Source organism: Budorcas taxicolor, chromosome 15, assembly GCF_023091745.1.
Source record: "Budorcas taxicolor isolate Tak-1 chromosome 15, Takin1.1, whole genome shotgun sequence".
Taxonomy (NCBI): Eukaryota; Metazoa; Chordata; class Mammalia; order Artiodactyla; family Bovidae; genus Budorcas; species Budorcas taxicolor.
The window spans coordinates 9,072,364-9,094,412 of record NC_068924.1 but is presented as its reverse complement, the minus strand read 5'-3'; the positions used below and the strand labels follow the sequence as shown (position 1 = coordinate 9,094,412).

The 22,049-nt window shown below is 36.2% G+C and overlaps 1 non-coding gene across 1 annotated transcript; it reads right to left on the bottom strand.

Annotated features, from left to right (window-relative positions):
• Window positions 1–21,631: 21,631 nt before the first annotated feature.
• On the bottom strand, window positions 21,632–21,703 carry TRNAC-ACA (transfer RNA cysteine (anticodon ACA)). Its single transcript has one exon. It is a non-coding gene; the product is annotated as a tRNA-Cys (tRNA).
• Window positions 21,704–22,049: the final 346 nt, after the last annotated feature.

Below are 22,049 nucleotides of genomic sequence, written 5' to 3'. Positions count from 1 at the left end.
TTGTGACAAATGTAACTTACAAAATGTGATATATCAATAATAGTAGAAACTAACTGAATATGAGGTATATGGAAACTCATCTTTAAAGTTCTTCTGAAAATCTAAAACTATTCTAAAGTAAACAGCCTATATTGAATACAAAATTTTAGTTACATTATATAAAATAGCAATCTTGAGGATGTTCGCTATTGCCTAACATTCTCCTTTATACTGGTCAAGTACTCTTATGGTAGTCTCTTCAAATATACTTCATTTATTTTTCTTACAAATAAAAAATGACAATTCAACATTAACTATTATCACCATTGGTTCACTTCATGTTTTTCCCACTTCATGCACAGGGCATTTATGTTTTCATACTTCTTTAAACTTCTGGGATAATATTATTGCATTGGGGGCTTACTACATAATTCCTACATTCTTATATTACTGTTACCGTAGCCACTGAAATCTAGCAGCTTTCTAAACTGTGTTACTTTTTAAGTAATTTAACAGGTAAAATAAAGGAGAGGCATATTTAAGGATAATTTTTATACTTCAATTCTTTAAACAATCAGGTAAGGGAAAAGATATAAAAGTCAAATACTCACTAAACACACTTTTCTAAAAATATTTTCAGCGGTTTAAAACCCTAGAATCATGTTTTAATAAAGTGGTTATTTTGAATGTATAAATACATATCATGAATATTCAGAATGTAGCCAGTTTATAAATCTCCTTCTTAGGTCAAATGCCTTTACCAACTATAATTTTACATACATGAGATAGGACATTTTTTACTTTAACACCACATGCATATTCATGTACTATATGTTAGCACCTCTAAAATGCCTTTCATATACCAGTCATTTGAACACATTGTTTTAGAAGTTGCATCATGGTGTTTCATGGCAAACAGTTTTATTTTGTTTTATTTATACAAAAATGTATTTATAATTAACCAGTTTATTACATTTTTCCACATGTTATAAAATTAGTGGAAAAACAGGAAAACAAAATTGCTGATTTTTACAATACTATAATTGGGCTTTCCAGGTGGCACTAGTGGTAAAGAACCCACCTGCCAAAGCAAGAGAGGTAACAGATGCAGATTCGATCCCTGGGTTGGTAAGAGCCCCAGGAGAAGGGCATGGCAACCCGCTCAAGTTTCTTGCCTGGAGAATCCCATGGACAGAGTGGGATTCCCTGTTGAGCACTACTGAAGTGACTTACCACACACACATCACACAATACTATAATTAAGATAGATAAAATTATTCTATATGACAAAGCAGTGAATCTTCTCGTCTCAGTTGGATGTTCATTAAAATTAAGTTGTGTAAACAGTGTCTTAAAGGATAAGAAAAAAAATACCTGAAACAGTATTGTAGAGAATTTCTAAAAGAGGAACTATTGTTGTGAGGACAAAAACAAAATTAAAGCAACAGTTTTTCTTCTGAGTCAAATGCAAAGAGAACTTAATAAGGACATAAAGCTGTTGAAAAAGATTGCTCTTTAATTAAGAGAAGAAAGTTGCTGTTCAATTTCCTTCTTATCAACTATTGGATATGCATAATAAAATATATCTTGTGTGCTTTCTGATGATTACCCTATAAAATCTCCTTAAACATCACTGTATGCAAGACTTTTAAAATTTATTATGTTCTTCAAAAAAAAAAAAAAGCTCAGTTTCAAATTGACTGAAAGAATTAAAATTTGATATAAAATTTATTATCTAAAAGTATCATTTTATTAATTATATTTAATGTTTTATTTGTACTTCACATGTTTTAAAAATTGAAATTCAGGGAACTTTTTTAAATCTAAAAGCACATATTACAATTGAAAATATTTTATTATTGTATTTTATTTTTTTTTTAATTTTTATTTTTACTTTATTTTACTTTACAATACCGTATTGGTTTTGCCATACATTGACATGAATCCACCACGGGTGTACATGCGATCCCAAACAATAAAAATTTAAAGACATTATTTTATAACATATATGTTTCAAATATGACATGAAATTTATACACTGAGTTTTTTCTTGGAAGGTTGCTGTATGTCTCTATGGTACACCTATGGCTGATTCATGTCAACATATGGCAAAAACTACTACAATATTGTAAAGTAATTAGCCTCCAATTAAAATAAATTAATTAATTTTAAAATGAGATGTGTGTAGTTGCAGAAGTCAGTAAATTATAATATTCTTATTTTTCTCATCTATAGAATGGAGTTATAATAACAACTGAAATACTGCAAATAATGTATTCAGCACAATATCAGTTCAGTTCAGTCGCTCAGTCATGTCCGACTCTTTGTGACCCCGTGAATCCTAGCACGCCAGACCTCCCTGTCCATCACCAACTCCCGGAGTTCACTCAGACTCACGTCCATCGACTCAATGATGCCATCCAGCCATCTCATCCTCTGTCGTTCCCTTCTCCTCCTGCCCCCAATTCCTCCCAGCATCAAAGTCTTTTTCAATGAGTCAACTCTTCACATGAGTTGGCCAAAGTACTGGAGTTTCAGCTTTAGCATCATTCCTTCCAAAGAAATCCCAGGACTGATCTCCTTCAGAATGGACTGGTTGGATCTCCTTGCAGGCCAAGGGACTCTCAAGAGTCTTCTCCAACACCACAGTTCAAAAGCATCAATTCTTCGGTGCTCAGCTTTCTTCACAGTCCAACTCTCACAGCCATACATGACTACTGGAAAAACCATAGGTTTGACTAGACGGACCTTAGTCGGCAAAGTAATGTCTCTGCTTTTGAATATGCTATCTAGGTTGGTCATAACTTTTCTTCCAAGCAGTAAGCGTCTTTTAATTTCATGGCTGCAATCACCATCTACAGTTATTTTGGAGCCCCAAAAAATAAAGTCAGCCGCTGTTTCCACTGTTTCCCCGTCTATTTCCCACAAAGTGATGGGACCAGATGCCATGATCTTCGTTTTCTGAATGTTGAGCTTTAAGCCAACTTTTTCACTCTCCTCTTTCACTTTCATCAAGAGGCTTTTTCATTCCTCTTCACTTTCTGCCATAGGGTGGTGTCTCTGCATATCTGAGGTTATTGATATTTCTCCCGACAATCTTGATTCCAGCTTGTGTTTCTTCCAGTCCAGCGTTTTTCATGATGTACTCTGCATAGAAAGTAAATAAGCAGGGTGACAATATACAGCCTTGACGTACTCCTTTTCCTATTTGGAACCAGTCTGTTGTTCCAAGGAACACAATATCGGTTATAGATAAATGGTCTACTATTGAAATCTTTCAAGAATGTATCTACTTCATTTAAGTAGAAAGTTCAAGTAAATTTACTGTGGTTACATTTGTGGGATTCAATTGAAGTACTTTAAATATCTTATTAACCACTCCCTGTAAAGTTATCCACCCCCATCCTGTAAAGAGGTAGTCATTGTCTTCTCTTCTTTTCTTGGCAACATTTAGAACTCATTTCCACAAATCCAATACCTCCATTTCTAGTTGCTCTTCATAATAGTTTCCTTTGGCTCAAGTATCACAGCATTCCATGGTTACATAATGTGTCTTAGTAACAGTACTGTCTTCCAAAGTGAATAGATTCTCAGTCCCTAACACCATGGGCTGTGATATATTGGACAAATGAATGAAATACATAACTACTGAATAAATGATTGTTCTACTTATTAACCTTGATTATCTTGTTGATCTCCATGCTTCCAGAGGTTTAGCCATGAAAAATATACAGTACTACTAAATCTTACCAAAGTAAATAAAAACTATCTAAAAGATGTGATGATTCATCAAGAGAAAAGCATATTTTTTCCTTTGTTTATTTCTTTAAAAAAGTAATGTTTTAGTAGGGCTAGTATTCTTTGAGACTGAAAGTTAAAGATTATGGTGTGGGAAGCAAAATGAGTAATGTGTCGAACTAAAAGATGGTGTAACTTCCATTCAAATATGTATCTATGGTTCAGTTCAGTTAAGTTGCTTAGTCGTGTCTGACTCTTTGCAACCCCATTAACTGCAGCACGCCAGCCCTCCCTGTCCATCACCAACTGCCGGAGTCCACCCAAACCCATGTCCATCGAGTCGGTAATGCCATACAGCCATCTCATCACCTGCTGTCCCATTCTCCCCCTGCCTTCAATCTTTCCCAACATCAGTGTCTTTTCAAATGAGTCAGCTCTTCACATTAGGTGGCCAAAGTATTGGAGTTTCAGCTTCAACATCAGTCCTTCCAGTGAACAGCCAGGACTAATCTCCTTTAGGATGGACTTGTTGGATCTCCTTACAGTCTAAGGGACTCTCAAGAGTCTTCTCCAACACCACAGTTCAAAATCATCAATTCTTCAGCGCTCAGCTTCTTTATAGTACAACTCTCGCATCCACACATTACTGGAAAAACCATAGCTTTGACTATATGGACCTTTGTTGGCAAAGAAATGCCTCTTCATTTTAAAATGCTAAGTTGGCCACAGCTTTTCTTCCAAGGAGCAAGCATCTTTAATTTCATGGCTGCAATCACCATCTGCAGTGATTTTGGAGCCCAAGAAAATAAAGTCTGTCACTCTTTCCATTGTTTCCCCATCTATTTGTCATGAAGTGATAAGCAGAGACATTACTTTGCCAACAAAGGTCCATCTAGTCAAGGCTATGGTTTTTCCAGTGCTCATGTATGGATGTGAGAGTTGGACTGTGAAGAAAGCTGAGTACCCAAGAACTGATGCTTTTGAGCTGTGGTGTTGGAGAAAACTCTTGAGAGTCCCTTGGACTGCAAGGAGATCCAACCAGTCCTAGGTGAGATCAGTCCTGGGTGTTCTTTGGAAGGAATGATGCTAAAGCTGACACTCCAGTACTTTGGCCACCTCATGTGAAGAGTTGACTCAGAAAGATTCTGATGCTTGGAGGGATTGGGGGCAGGAGGAGAAGGGGATGACAGAGGATGAGATGGCTGGATGGCATCACTGACTTGATGGACATGAGTTTGAGTGAACTCTGGGAGTTGGTGATGGACAGGGAGGCCTAAGGTGCTGCAATTTATGGGGTCACAACGAGTCAGACATGACTGAGCGACTGAACTGAACTGAACTGATGGGACCAGATGCAGTGATCTTAGTCTTGTGAATGTTGAGCTTTAAGCCAACTTTTTCACTCTCCTCTTTCACTTTCATCAAGAGGCTCTTTAGTTCTTCTTCACTTTCTGCCATAAGGTTGGTGTCATCTATATATCTGAGGTTATTGATATTTCTCCTGGCAATCTGGATTCCAGCTTGTGCTTCCTCCAGCCCAGCATTTTTCATGATGTACTTTGCATATGCATTTAATATATGAAAATAAGTTTTCTGATCTGGAGTATGAAATGTAAAATTGATGAAATATAAACATCCTTAGTAAAATCAAAGAGATCACCATTAACTGAAAATTCTAATTAATGCAGAATATTTACAAAATTAGTTTTTAAATAATGAGAGGCTATATGAACTTATATATGATTTTGTTTAATGCTTCTCAGTTTTATTTTACTTAGCTATAAAAGTTCAATAGAAAAATATTAAAATGGCTGATTAAAATATCAAAAAGCTTTGTGCATTTGTTTCCCTTTTTTTCTTATGTTTTTCTTTTTTAATGCTGTCAAATTCCCAATTTTGGTTTAGAATGCAACAATTGCTAGATGAGCAATACTGAAAGAAGTATAATGAGGTAGAAGTAATAGATAGGTGAATTTTATTATGTTAGATGGTTACTATCCTGGTTCTATCTGCACAACAAGTAGAAGAACAATACCTGTCATTTTCCAGGTTATATTGAGGCAGACTTTGCAAAGACAGAGGGTTGAGGTAGTTTGACGGTAAGCATTTTAAAATGTTTTATTTGTTTATTTACTCATTGTAGTAGAGTTGATTTCCAAAATATAGCTGATTTACAAAATTTTAGTTTCAGGTACCCAACATAGTGATTCAGTACTTTTATAGATTATATTTTCTTTAAATTTATTATAAAATATCAGCTATATTCTCTGTGCTATACAATATATACTTGTAGCTTATTTATTTTATACATTGTGGTTTGTATAAAATACAAAAGCATTGTTTGAAAGCATTCCAGAGTTTCTTTAAACCATGACATGGACTTTAAAGCCCTATAGTTAATTAGTTAAGTCGCTCAGTCGTGTCCGACTCTTTGGGACCCCGTGGACTGTAGCCCACCAGGCTCCTCCACCCATGGGATTGTCCAGGCAAGAATACTGGAGTGGGTTGTCATTTCCTTCTCCAGAGGATCTTCCTGACCTAGGGATCAAACCCAGGTCTCCCACATTAGAGGCAGACGCTTTAACCTCTGAGCCAGCCCTATGTCATGGTTTAAATTCTCCAGTAGGACACTAAAGGACTTGCTGGCAGTGGTTATGGCCATCATCTGTGTTACTCTGATTCTAATCTTGATCCTGATCCTGCTTACCCTGAGGAAGGTATTCAAGGCCTTCCAGCTGAGCTGCTCTCTAGGCGGATTGAAAACACATTGAAGTGGGCCCTAGGCAGGCCAGACGTCAAGGAAATACAGCCAGTGGCCAGAGCAATGGAAGGACTATCTTCTGATGGGAGATTGATGGGAGTGTCCCAGTCCACCACATACCCCTACCTTGCCCCTTCCTCCTTCCCACTCCTCACTAGTAACCACTGGTTTGTTCTCTGTGTGAAATCATTTCTGTTTTTCTACACTCAAGTGATAACATACACTGCTTGACTTTCTCTGACTTATTTCACTAAGCATAATACCTTTCAGCTCCATCCATGTTATTGCAAGTGGCAAAATTCCATTCCTTTTTATGGCCAAGGAATATTCCATGTGTGCGTGTGCGTGTGCGTGTGTGTGTGTGTGTATTATAGTCAGAGTTCATTAACATAACAAGCTATTTTTTAGAGAATGTTAGAAGACAAACAGGTTTCTAACAAAACTGTTCCACCTAATTTCATAGAGACAGAGTAAGTTAAAATGAGAAGACAGAGAAATTTATTTCAAATGAAATAACTAGGAAAAATAATTAATTTTGGACATTGACTCATTGTTAATATCCAATTATTTTCAATGTGATACACATATTAGAAATGTTTACTGAAACAAAGCAAAAATTATTCTATATATAAAGAATAAAGCATTCCAAATATGAATTCACGTTATAAATCTGTATGTAAGATGTGATATATTCTGCTTTAAATATTCATGCATAGATATTGGACATCTTTAAAATACAATATGGTTACCTACAAAGGAAAGAAATAGAATGTGTTTAATTTTCATGTCTGTTTGTACCTTTTATATAATAAATATACATTACTTTGAATTAAGAAAAATCATTTTTAAATAAAATTTGCTTCATTATCTATAATTGTTATCTGAATATTTGAAGTTTGTTAAACATAGAAAAAGTATAAAGATGATTAATAGATTCTACTTTGTTGACATTGTACTGTTTTAATCCTGCCATGTCTGATTCTACTGCTTAAAAGCATTTCAGAGTTGCTTGGCACAAAATAATTTACAGCATGAAAAAAGTCTCATTCCTCACTTATACACTGTATTTTTTGTGGATTTTATTTTTAAAGTAATAGATAAATAGCTATTAATAACAGAGAAAACAAGATACTCCTATTACCTGCTCATTTCATGAAAGTTCACAAAATTATGATGTTGTCAAAGACAAGTATTATGAGAATGCAAGTTGAAGAAATCTAAGTATCCATTTTTATCATGCAAAAGTTATTTGCAGCCACAATTCATTATAAAACCTGCTACAACTATCCAACCATATGTGTTAAGATATATGTTTCAAATGGGCGGCAAAAACTAATAGTAATGTAAAATTCAGGAATATGGAGAAATTTTCTATTACTAGCTTTGCCATCAACAAAACACACAACCTGTACTCCAGTTTCCCATTTTCAACTTATTTGCAATAGAATATCAAATGCTAAATGAGTAAGATGTTATAAATTATTTCAATTTGTACAATCCTATATAGTTAGAAACAGTATGCTTCTTGATATCACCGTAAATTATGAAATTCTTATATAATAACATTATGGTTTTTATTGTAATATATTAGATTGTCTTTTTCTAATTGAAAACTAACAGACGTACAGACTCATTCTCCTGATACTTGCTATCCTCATCAATACGTGTTACAAAATTGCTTGATTATATTTAAACAAGCAGCACATAAGTACTATTTATCAATATTTATCAGGATATTAAGTATTCAGAATCCATCCTTATGTATTTATATCCAAGCTGTTTGATCTGTTAACATTTCAGGTTGATTCATGAATTCTCCAGAAGATCTAGATGTTTTTACTATTCAAGTGTTGAAACATTGGTTTAAAAAGCTGTTTGCTAAGGTCAAAAGTAGGCACCATCTGTATAGGAAAGAAAAAATTTCCTTGTTCACTTTGTTTCTGTGATGACCTCTGGAAATGAGATTGAATCTGTGAAGTATATAAGTATGAAGTGTACTGTAACTTTCTTTTTCTTTTAAAATAAAGAAACTTCAATAAAATGTCAAGAATTATAAATTTAATTTAAAGAAATGAAAGATCCTTTAAAAGGACACTGAAAGAGTTTTGCTTCTATAAACCAAATGAAAATGTCTACTTCTCAAACAGCAGGCCTATAACTCATATTTTAAAACCCTTAAAAAATGTTCTTTTTTAAAAAAAATAAATTTATTTATTTTAATTGGGGGTTAATTACTTTACAATATTGTCTTTACAATAATCATATGACAAGCATTATTTTTTCTATTTTGAGGATGAGGAAATCTGAGGCTTAAAGACTTTAAGAAACATACCAGGAATGACACAGCTACAAAATTCAGGTTTATTTCATCCCAAAAGCCACATCCACTTTAAAGACACATTTCATCATTCTATGTAATATTTACATTGATAGGACTTCAATATAAAGAGGTATTTTTCAGCAATTGTTTACCAATTGTTTACCACAGGTATCAGTTGAGTAACTCTACTGGATCTCTATCACTGTAATTAGATTAAAACAACTTCGAGATTTTTGTTACTAGAAGTGATAATATATGGCATTATCATATGTAGGATTGTAAATAGAGAATGGAAATGATTAATCCTGAACAAGTTGGTATGGAAAAATAAGGGGCTATACTTAGCTGCTGAAACATCCTTAAAAGTGAAACAAAGAATGACACAGCTACAAAATTCAGGTTTATTTCACTCCAAAGCCACATCCGCTTTTAACCACATTCCTGGTTAAAAAAAAAAAAAAAAAGAACTTTGGAGGGGAAAATTAGAAACATATTTAATATTCCTAGCATGTTCATAAGTTATTTTGATCAGTTGACCTAAGTTACATCCTGTGCAACTAAGAATAGCATCATTTCTGGATAAAAGTGGTAATAGAACAACTTGTTATCAAAATTAAAATACATAACAAGAACAAGAAAATGTTTTGTCTTTTTTTCTTACTGTCAAAGGTTTATCAATGAAGATTCTCAATATATCTAACATGGTATAAAACAAAAAGAACCAGATTTTATCTCAAATTGCAATTACTAAGTTGATGTTTGGGCTTCCCTGGTGGCTCAGCAATAAAAATTTTTCCTTCAATGCAGGAGACCTGGGTGCAATCCCTGGATCGGGAAGATTCCCTGGAGGAGGGTATGGCAACCCACTCTAGTACTCTTGCCTAGAGAATCCCATGAATAGAGGAGCCTGGCAGGCTGGGGTCCATAGGGTCGCTGAAGTGACTAAGCAGCAGCAGTAGCATCAAGGTGATGTTTACCATGAACCTATTATATTTAAAATATTAAATACTAAAACTGGACATGGAACAACAGACTGGTTCCAAATAGGAAAAAGAGTATGTGAAGGCTGTACATTGTCACCCTGCTTATTTAACTTGTATGCAGAGTACATCATGAGAAACGCTGGGCTGGAAGAAGCACAAGCTGGAATCAAGATTGCCAGGAGAAATATCAATAACCTCAGATATGCAGATGACACCACCCTTATGGCAGAAACTGAAGAGGAACTAAAAAGCCTCTTGATGAAAGTGAAAGAGGAGAGTGAAAAAGCTGACTTAAAGCTCAACATTCAGAAAACGAAGATCATGGCAAATAGATCGGGAAACAGTGTCACACTTTACTTTTTTGGGCTCCAAAATCACTGCAGATGGTGACTGCAACCATGAAATTAAAAGATGCTTACTCCTTGGAAGAAAAGTTATGACCAACCTAGATCAGTTCAGTTCAGTTCAGTTGCTCAGTCGTGTCCGACTCTTTGCGACCCCATGAATCGCAGCACGCCAGGCCTGCCTGTTCATCACCAACTCCTGGAGTTCACTCAGACTCATGTCCATCGAGTCAGTAATGCCATCCAGCCATCTCATCCTCTGTCGTCCCCTTCTCCTCCTGTCCCCAATTCCTCCCAGCATCAGAGTCTTTTCCAATGAGTCAGTTCTTCTCATGAGGTGGCCAAAGTACTGGAGTTTCAGCTTCAGCATCAGTCCTTTCAATGAATATTCAGGATTGGTTTCCTTTAGATTGACTGATTGGATCTCCTTGCAGTCCAAGGGATTCTCAAGAGTCTTCTCCAACACCACAGTTCAAAAGCATCAATTCTTCAGCGCTCAGCCTTCTTCACCGTCCAACTCTCACAGCCATACATGACCACTGGAAAAACCATAGGTTTGACTAGACGGACCTTAGTCGGCAAAGTAATGCCTCTGCCTTTGAATACGCTATCAAGGTTGGTCATAACTTTTCTTCCAAGCAGTAAGTGTCTTTTAATTTCATGGATGCAGTCACCATCTACAGTGATTTTGGAGCCCCCAAAAATAAAGTCAGCCACTGTTTCCACTGTTTCCCCATCTATTTTCCATGAAGTGATGGGACCGGATGCCATGATCTTCGTTTTCTGAATGTTGAGCTTTAAGCCAACTTTTGCACTCTCCTCTTTCACTTTCATCAAGAGGCTTTATAGTTCCTCTTCACTTTCTGCCATAACTGTAGTGTCATCTGCATATCTGAGGTTATTGATATTTCTCCCGGGAATCTTGATTCCAGCTTGTGTTTCTTCCAGCCCAGCGTTTCTCATGATGTACTCTGCATAGAAGGTAAATAAGCAGGGTGACAATATACAGCCTTGACATACTCCTTTTCCTATTTGGAACCAGTCTGTTGTTCCATGTCCAGTTCTAACTGTTGCTTCCTGACCTGCATACAGATTTCTCAAAAGGCACGTCAGGTGGTCTGGTATTCCCATCTCTTTCAGAATTTTTCACAGTTTATTGTGATCCACACAGTCAAAGGCTTTGGCATAGTCAATAAAGCAGAAATAGATGTTTTCCTGGAACTCTCTTGCTTTTTCCATGATCCAGCAGATGTTGGCAATTTGATCTCTGGTTCCTCTGCCTTTCCTAAAACCAGCTTGAACATCAGGAAGTTCACAGTTCGAATATTGTTGAAGCCTGGCTTGGAGAATTTAGAGTATTACTTTACTAGCGTATGAGTAGAGTGCAGTTGTGCAGTGGTTTGAGCATTCTTTGCCATTGCCTTTCTTTGGGATTGGAATGAAAACTGACCGTTTCCAGTCCTCTGGCCACTGCTGAGTTTTCCAAATTTGCTGGCATATTGAGTGTAGCACTGTCACAGCATCATCTTTCAGGATTTGAAACAGCTCCATTGGAATTCCATCACCTCCACTAGCTTTGTTCGTAGTGATGCTTTCTAAGGCCCACTTGACTTCACATTCCAGGATGTCTGGCTCTAGATGAATGATCACACCATCGTGATTATCCGGGTCATGAAGATCGTTTTTGTACAGTTCTTCTGTGTATTCTTGCCACCTCTTCTTAATATCTTCTGCTTCTGTTAGGTCCATACCATTTCTGTCCTTTATCGAGCCTATCTTTGCATGAAATATTCCCTTGGTATCTCTAATTTTCTTGAAGAGATCTCTAGTCTTTCCCATTCTGTTCTTTTCCTCGACTTCTTTGCATTGATCACTGAGGAAGGCTTTCTTATCTCTCCTTGGTATTCTTTGGAACTCTGCATTGAGATGGGTGTATCCTTCCTTTTCTCCTTTGCTTTTCTCTTCTCTTCTTTTCACAGCTCTTTGTAAGGCCTTCCCAGACAGCCATTTTGCTTTTTTGCATTTCTTTTCCATGGGGATGGTCTTGATCCCTGTCCCCGGTACAATGTCATGAACCTCCATCCATAGTTCATCAGGCACTCTATCATATCTAGGCCCTTCAATCTATTTCTCACTTCCACTGTATAATCATAAGGGATTTGATTGAGGTCATACCTGAATGGTCTAGTGGTTTTCCCTACTTTCTTCAATTTAAGTCTGAATTTGGCAATAAAGAGTTCATGATCTGAGCCACAGTCAGCTTCTGGTCTTGTTTTTGCTGACTGTATAGAGCTTCTCCATTTTTGGCTGCAAAGAATATAATCAATCTGATTTCAGTGTTGACCATCTGCTGATGTTCATGTGTAGAGTATTCTCTTGTGTTGTTGGAAGAGGGTGTTTGCTATGACCAGTGAATTATCTTGGCAAAACTCTATTAGTCTTTGCCCTGCTTCATTCCACATTGCAAGGCCAAATTTGTCTGTTACTCCAGGTGTTTCTTGAGTTCCTACTTTTGCATTCCAGTACCCTATCATGAAAAGGACATCTTTTTTGGGTGTTCGTTCTACACGGTCTTGTAGGTCTTCATAGAACCGTTCAACTTCAGCTTCTTCAGCATTGCTGGTTGGGACATAGATTTGGATTACGGTGATATTGAATGGTTTGCCTTGGAAATGAACAGAGATTATTCTGTCATTTTTGAGACTGCATCTAAGTACTGCATTTCAGACTCTTTTGTTGACCATGAAGGCTACTCCATTTCTTCTGAGGGATTCCTGCCCACAGTAGTAGATATAATGGTCATCTGAGTTAAATTCACCCATTCCAGTCCATTTTAGTTCGTTGATTCCTAGATAACATATTCAAAAGCAGAGACATTACTTTGTCATCAAAGGTCCGTCTAGTCAAGGCTATAGTTTTTCCAGTGGTCATGTATGCATGTGATAGTTGGACTGTGAAGAAGGATGAGCGCCAAAGAATTGATGCTTTTGAACTGTGGTGTTGGAGAAAACTCTTGAGAGTCCCTTGGACTGCAAGGAGATCCAACCAGTCCACCCTAAAGGAGTGGGTGTTCATTGGAAGGACTGATGCTGAGGCTGAAACTCCAATACTTTGGCCACTTCATGCGAAGAGTTGACTCATTGGAAAAGACCTTGATGCTGGGAGGGATTGGGGGCAGGAAGAGAAGGTGACAACAGAGGATGAGATGGCTGGATAGCATCACCGACTCGATGCACATGAGTTTGGGTGAACTCTGGGAGTTGGTGATGGACAGGGAGGCCTGGCGTGCTGCGATTCATGGGGTCGCAAAGAGTCAGACACGACTGAGTGACTGAACTAACTAACCAACTAACCACTATCTATGTAAACTATCTATGTATTCCTGAAATAGTATGTTTCTCTCTGGAATTCATGCTATTTCTGAAGATCAAATACATGTGGTTTCAAAGATACAAAAAGGAGTAAAAAATTAAAAATACAAAAGTTATCCACATGAGAAGACTTCTCATTTTTCGTACTCTGTCTTTCTCAGAAGATAATCTGATTCTTTCTTTTAAAATGTATACACATTGCTCAGAAATTCTTGAACTTAGAGAGTTTCTAGTAATATTTTCCTAATAACAGTTCATTTTAATAAGATTTAATTCTATTTACATGATGATTCTCTTTTTGACAGTATCTATGGTTTACTTAGTGAAAAGGAATCAATCCCAAAAGTGAGTGGTAACCTCAAAAATCCTGGGTGCCTTTAACTATCCTGTTTAAAGCCATTACTTACAGTGTGTGTACAGATCTGTCTTGAACATATTTATATTATTTTTCTGTCCTTCTTACAATTTTATGCTTCATTACCAGTTATATAAAGTAGCAGTCCCTTCATGTGTTTTCCAGACTTCTAGGGATACCCTCCATTTCTGGTCCTAGACTGGGGTCTGTGATCCAGAATTTCTCTGAGAAGAGTTGTTGAAATATTTTTTGACTTCAAAGTCTTAGCTTTCATTATTACCAACTGATGATTTCTAAAATTTTTATTCTTTCTTTAGAAGCAACTTGATGCTTCTGATCAACTCAATTATACATCAGAAGTAGTTGCTTAATGTGTGTATTTAAATTCCTATCATCTTGAATATATTCATTCTATACACATTAGGTTGCAAGAATCTTAACTGACTTAAACAAGAATGTGACCCCATTTATTGATTTCAGGAGAGTTTGCTTGTTCTAGAGCACCTCATTTCCCTTGATTAATAGACACAGATAAAAAGGGATGCAATTATTCATAGAGTTATGAATTAGTATGTTTAGAGGTTGGAAAAAGGAGGACCTATATAGGGCCTGGGAAAGAATGTAGTTTGGCTGTAAAACAGAATACAGAAAAATAAATAGAGTGAGATGAATTTGAAAAGCTAGCTTTTTATTTAGAATAATAGAATGGCAAACTAGAGTTAAGTGCTTTTAAAGTTCAGCCAAATTCATTGTACTGAACATGGAGACTGATGTCAGCAAACCTTTTCCAAAGAGAAGACTTTTGAGGAAACAATAATCATTCATGAAATAGTTAGTAATTGAGCTCTGTTGGAAGTAGGCATTAAAATAAAGTTCAAGAAAAATGGAAGTTTATTTTATTACTGAATAGTTAGAATGGGTTCAAAATTAGGAAAGGAGTATGTCAAGGATGTATATTGTCATCCTGCTTACTTAACTTATATGCAGAGTACACCATGTGAAATACCGGGCTCCATGAAGTTCAAGCTGGAATCAAGACTTCCAGGAGAAATATCAATAACCTCAGATATGCAGATGACACCACCCTTGTGGCAGAAAGCAAAGAGGAACTAAAAAGCCTCTTGATGAAGGTGAAAGAGGAGAGTGAAAAATCTGGTTTAAAACTCAGCATTTAAAAAACTAAGGTTGTGGCATCCGGTCCCATCACTTCATGGCAAATAGATGGGGAAACAATGGAAACAGTGACAGACTTTCTTTTCTTGGGCTCCAAAGTCACTGCAGATGGTGACTGCAGCCATGAAATTAAAAGACGCTTGCTCCTTGGAAGAAAAGCTATGACAAACCTAGACTGCATGTTAGAAAGCAAAGACATTACTCTGCCTGTTTAGTCAAAGCTCTGGTTTTTCCAGTAGTCATGTATGGATGTGAGAGTTGGACCATAAAAAAAGCTGAACGCAGAAGAATTCATGCTTTTGAACTGTGGTGTTGGAGAAGATTTTTGAGATTCACTTGGACAGCAAGGAGATCAAACCAGTCAATCCTAAAGAAAATCAGTGCTGAGTATTCACTGGAAGGACTGATGCTGAAGGTGAAGCTCTGATACTTTGGCCACCTGATGCGAAGAGCTGAATCATTTGAAAAGACCCTGATGCTGGGAAAGATTGAAGGCAGGAAGAGAAGGGAGCAGCAGAGGATGAAATGGTTGGATGGCATCACCGACTCAATGAACATGAATTTGAGCATATCACCAGGGATGGTGAAGGGCAAGGAAGCCTGGCATGCTGCAGTCCATGGGTTTGCAGAAAATTGGACACGACTTAGTGCCTGAAAAATAACAATAACAATAAAATTTCTGTGTGTTGATGTCAGAAACTTTTTCTTTACTGAGTAAAATTCTGTTCTAGGTAATATGCATAATGATGGAGTAAATTTCAAGAAATTTTATGTGATCTAGCTATCTATCTATTATCTATCCATCTCTCTATCTACATTTTTCTTTAAAATTTCTTCTCCCTGAAAGACTTTTACATTCTATTTAAGTGACCTGTTTAATGACCTAAGGAAAGAAGAATTCTCTTTCTTGTCATAATAGGATATTGGTTTATTTGTATGTATTTAACTACGCAAACTCTCACATAATCAAAGTTGCTTGTAATCCGCTAGATGTAATCATGTGTTATATATCTCAATTAATCTTGCAGGCTGTGGCTAATCACATTCCCACCAGGAAGGATCACACAACTCACAGAGTCAGGATTATTAAAATCCATATTTCATGTTAACAGCCATGTGGATGAGATTAGTTCCTAAGTAGTAATGCACCTGCCATAAATTCCTCCTTACTGTTATCTCCTGAAATACTGTGCTGTCAGAAGATGAACACTACATGATGTGCACTCAGAGTCTGTTTTTTTTCTTTTTTTAGTATTGATCAAATGAAATTTATCTTAATCCCTCACTGATTTTAAATGCTCCATAGAACATAAAGATACTTAAGCCCTCTTTGTGAAATGTGGTAAAAACCAAAGTGATCAGTTTTTCTTGTTGTTGTTGTTTTTTCCATAGAGCAAAAGTGTTTTCACTTTAACTTTTTTGTACTAAATGAACTGAAGCAAAACTCATAAGTATTACAACTTAAAAACTATTCCTCATTTGAGTACCTCATTAATTTTCCTTTCAAGTTTAAAAATTAAAAACTCCTAAATATCCTACATATTTATTTGTGCATGAATTTCAAATTCAAATGAAATACAGTCGAGTGAAAGTATAATGAACAAAAAATCACAATGCCTAGGTCTGAGCCCTGATTCAGTTATTGATTGAATAATTTAGACCTAATCACAGTCTCCCTCTTTTTCAAAAGACTGGTGTAAAATTTACATTCAGATTTGTTGTCTTCTTCAATCTTAAAGCTAATCATTTGGAAGAAAATGAAAAATCAAGCTTAGGCTTATTAATCTGAGTTTGAAATATGACTATATGAGAGATATCAGGAAATAGTCTCCTCAGTAAAACTTACACTATCCCTCATAATCCCTCAGAAATCTTATCTAAAATATTCTGTATAATAGTATTTATTTGGTGAACATTAAAGAAAATTTTAGAAATGTCCTCACTTGGGCCAAAATGGAAAACTTATTACTTTCATCATTTCTAATAAAATAATGATGTATATAAGTACTTTAAAAGATATAAAGCACTTTTGTGAGCCATTTTTAAGAGAATCTTTGAAATGTGTGTCCTGCATAGGTCTAGAGCTATTATAGATATACTTGGTTTGGCACCAAATCTTTCTGTACCCTTGTTTAAAGAATTTTAAATATGGAAGTGAGCAACCTTCAGAGGGCAAACTTTAAAAGCTAGAGAATAAATTACGACCTAGACCACTGTACTTGATGAATAACTATAGAGAGATGTTCCCTATATTGCTATAAAATATACATTTTTCCTACTATATGAACTAAGGAGAAAATATTAAATATACAAGGAAATGGATATCACTTTATAACATAAAATGTTAGACCCTTAAAAAAAATAGATGTTAATCTTTGCTAGAGTTTTCACATACACATACATAGAGACTTCTTAAACAATTTTACCTCTTTAATAAGTTAAATGATCTAAATGCATGCATGTGACATTTGTATGACACATGCAAGCATATTCATACAACTTAGTGATGCCACAGTCAATCAATCAACATTTAACTAGAAGATTAAAAGACCAAAGTTAATGGAAATATAAAAGTTGACAAATGCATTGACTTTTCAATCTGTATGCATTGTTTATAATCAGATGCTTTCTAAACTCTGATTAGATACTAAAAAAAAAAAAAACTCTGATTTGTTATGACTTAAGCATTGCCAAGCAATCAAACATAACTAAACATTACATTATCCTTCATTTATCTTCTAAACTTGTTTTTCTTTCTCACACTTTGGTGAATGCATCTGTAATTGAAGGTGAAGAAACTGGTATCACAACTTCCCTGCTCCAATTGTCAACCACCATTCTTGCAATCAGTGGGGCAGACAAACTAGGGTCATATTGACTAATCTGTCTCTTTTATTCAAAGAATCACAAGTGCTGTCAAACCTGGGTTATCTCCTAAATTTTCTACAATACTTTACCTTTTTCTTTATACTATCCCTGTCCATTCCACACAGCTGAAAATTTACTCTCAATTGGAATAGGTAAAGACTCCTACTAATCTTTCTGTCTCTATTCCTTCCTTACTCAAATTCACAGTTCTCATGCTTCTAATGCTACTATCAGTGATGTTTTTCAAACAAAAAACTATTTTTGTCATTCTCTCACACTTTAAAACATTCAGTAGTTTCTAAATAACATGCAAATTACTTTTTAGCTATTCTTAATAGCTACACCAACCTAGACAGCATATTAAAATGCAGAGACATTACTTTGCCAACAAAGGTCCATCTAGTCAAAAGCTATGATTTTTCCAGTAGTCATGTATGGATGTGAGAGTTGGACCTTAAAGAACATTGAGTGCCGAAGAATTGATGCTTTTGAACTGTGGTGTTGGAGAAGACTCTTGAGAGTCCTTTGGACAGCAAGATCAAACCAATCAATCGTAAAGGAAATCAGTCTTGAACATTCATTGAAAGGACTGCAGCTGAAGCTGCAACTCCAATATTCTGGCCACCTGATGCAAAGTACTGACTCATTGGAAAAGACCCTGATGCTGGGAAAGATTGAAAGCAGGAGGAGAAGGGGATGACAGAGGATGAGATGGTGGGATGGCATCACCAACTCAATGGACATGGGTGTGAGCAAGCTCCAGAAGTTGATGATGGACAGGGAAGTCCAGGGGGTCAAAAAGAGTCGGACACGACTGAGTGACTGAACTAAACTGAATAGCTACATCATCCTCTTAGTTTAGTATCATACCTGTAACATACAAGTAATTATTTTGCATATTAGTGCATTTTTCTTTCTAAAATGTTCAATTTCCTCAGGCTTTTTAATCGAAATTATCTGAAGAAATTCTGATGTAGCTGCTATGGCATTTAGTAATCACAGGTCTGGATCACCTTTTGCATTGTTAAAAGCCGTATCTATTCTTCCTAATAGAACAAACACTTCTTCCTTTGGGGGGGGTCTTTTCAGATTCCACAGTATTTCAGAGTGGATCAGCAAATTGCTTCAGTTATTAATGATTGAAAGATCTAAGGCTGAAACTCTTGTCAACTTCACAACCTCTAGTCTTTTTGTAACTATACATTGTCAACCTGTGCCCAGAAAATGTATTTCAACCCAAAATTAGCATTTGGGCTAAATGGTAATGAAAGATCAGCCCCCTAGGTGTTCTAGAATTTTGATCTTCTCTCTGACCGCCCAAGTTTTGAAACTTATTCTAAAAAATTTTGCTTTTGCTCTGCTCTTTAGGAATATCTTATTGCTTCTTATTACTCCTCCTCTTAATGTTTTATTTTATTTTTCTTTGACACCTCTCTAATTTTAAAATCTAATTCAAAAAAATAAGATTACTGCTTTCTAAATTAGTCTTGTCAGTAGTTCATTTTTATAATCTCATACCTTTAACTTTTGGCAAAAAATACAGAAAGATAATACAGATACTGATGCTTTTTTCAACTTTTATGGAAAGAAATGTAGGAATGATTTGTAATATTGTAGAGAACATGTCAACTGAGATTTTTGATTAATAAATCAGGCTCGTTTACCTAGAGGTATTTGAATAAAAGGCGATAAGGTTTCATAGAATGAGCTCCATGCCCCTGGGTTTGATTCTCATCTTGCCAGACAATATGTTATCAAGATATACTTGGAAGAATTACTTAATCCTGGCCAAATATATTCTTCTGTGAATGTAAATGATATCTACTTTCAGTTGTGTTATTTGACAATATATGTGAAGCATCTTGTGCAATAGTAGATTCTTTAAACTCATAGTTATTATAATTTAGATGAAAGAAGAAATAAAGCTTAAGTTGCAATCTTCATCATTGCAATGATTTAAGTGTGATAACTTTTCATGAGCCTCTGGCAGAGCAAATCTAAGCCTTACTTGTAATGCAACAGTGCCCATGCATTACAGAAAGTGTATTGAATTAAAGTTAGTAGGTCTGTGTTTGAACTCAGGTCTACTTTTTTTTCTTTTTTGGCTGTTGTTATCGCTCCAAAATTCTCTTTATTTCTCTAAGCTTAAGGTATTAATTTTTCCATTAGGAAATTAATGATAATATATTCTCACAGAATTGTTGCCTAATTGGGCAATATTTTAATTAAAATAGGGCCAATACAAATTAACAGGTTTTTAATAGGCAAATTCTTTGGCATTGCCTTTCTTAGGGATTGGAATGAAAACTAACCTTTTCCAGTCCTGTGGCCACTGCTGAATTTCCCAAATTTGCTGGCATATTGAGTGCAGCACTTTCACAGCATCGTCTTTCAGGATTTGAAACAGCTCAACTGGAATTCCATCACCTCCACTAGCTTTGTTTGTAATGATGCTTTCTAAGGCCCACTTGTCTACACATTCCAGGATGTCTGGCTCTAGGTGAGTGATCACACCATCGTGATTATCTGGGTCATGAAGATCTTTTTTGTATAGTTCTTCTGTGTATTCTTGCCACCTCTTCTTAATATCATCTGCTTCTGTTAGGTCCATACCATTTCTGTCCTTTATCGATCCCATTTTTGCATGAAATGTTCCCTTGGCATCTAATTTTCTTGAAGAGACCTCTAGTCTTTCCCATTCTGTTGTTTTCCTCTATTTCTTTGCATTGATAGCTGAAGAAGGCTTTCTTATCTCTCCTTGCTATTCTTTGGAACTCTGCATTCAAATGAGAATATCTTTCCTTTTCTCCTTTGCTTTTCACTTCTCTTCTTTTCACAGCAAGTTTTTAGGCCTCCTCAGACAGCCATTTTGCTTTTTTGCATTTCTTTTCCATGGGGATGGTCTTGATCCCTGACTCCTGTACAATGTCAAGAACCTCCGTCCATAGTTCATCAGGCACTCTATCTATCAGATCTGGTCCCAAAGATCCATCTAATCAAGGCTATGGTTTTTCCAATGGTCATGTATGCATGTGAGAGTTGGACTGCGAAGAAAGCTGAGTGCCAAAGAGTTGATGCTTTTGAACTGTGGTGTTGGAGAAGACTCTTGAGAGTCCCTTGGACTGTAAGGAGAGCCAATGAGTCCATCCTAAAGGAGATCAGTCCTGGGTGTTCATTGGAAGGACTGATGCTCAAGCTGAAACTCCAATACTTAGGCCACCTCATGCAAAGAGTTTACTCTTTGGAAAAGACCATGATGCTGGCAGGGATTGGGGGCAGGAGGAGAAGGAGATGACAGGGGATGAGATGGCTGGATGGCATCACCGACTCGATGGACACGAGTTTGAGTAAACTCTGGGAGTTGGTGATGGACAGGGAGGCCTGGCGTGCTGCAATTCATGGGATCGCAAAGAGTCAGACACGACTGAGTGACTGAACTGAACTGAACTGAATAAGAAAATAATGTTATGTTTGGTGCAGATCTTACTGGAGATTTGAAAACAACTTATTTAAGTGCAAAGTACATTACTGAATTTGAATTAGTTGGATTTTTATAAAGGAAAGTATATTGAAGTGTATTAATGACTTTTGGGAGTCTTTTGGTTTGTTTTATTTCTTTTTTGGGGGGGTGGGGTGAGGAAAGGGATTAGAGTCCTCAGGTGTCAAATTATGTACTCAGTCCATGGGTTTTCCAAGCAAGAGTACTGGAGTGGGTTGCCATTCCCTTCTCCAGAGGAACTTCCCTACCCAGGGATTGAACCTGGGTCTCCTGCATTGTAGGCAGACACTTTACCCTCTAAGCCACCAGGGAAGCCCTCAATTATGTACTAGAAAACTTTATTACTGAAACTTTATTACTGAGAAGTTTCATTGGTGTTTATTTTGCATTCCCATCAATGACAAAGTACATTTGGGATTTCTGCATTTGCCATATCTTTGCACAAGGAACTCATGTTTTCCTTTCCTTTCCAGAAATGTTCCCATTCATGTTTTAATTTTAATGTACTAATAGTATTTTGTCATTGCTCTGGTAAAAACCAAGAGAATGTACATTCTAGGAGCTTGCTGATGTTTCTATCTGGCTTACCAATAGAAGTCAATGTGTTTTCCTTTTTGACACTTTTCCAAGTATAGTCATGGCACCTTTTGTAACCCCA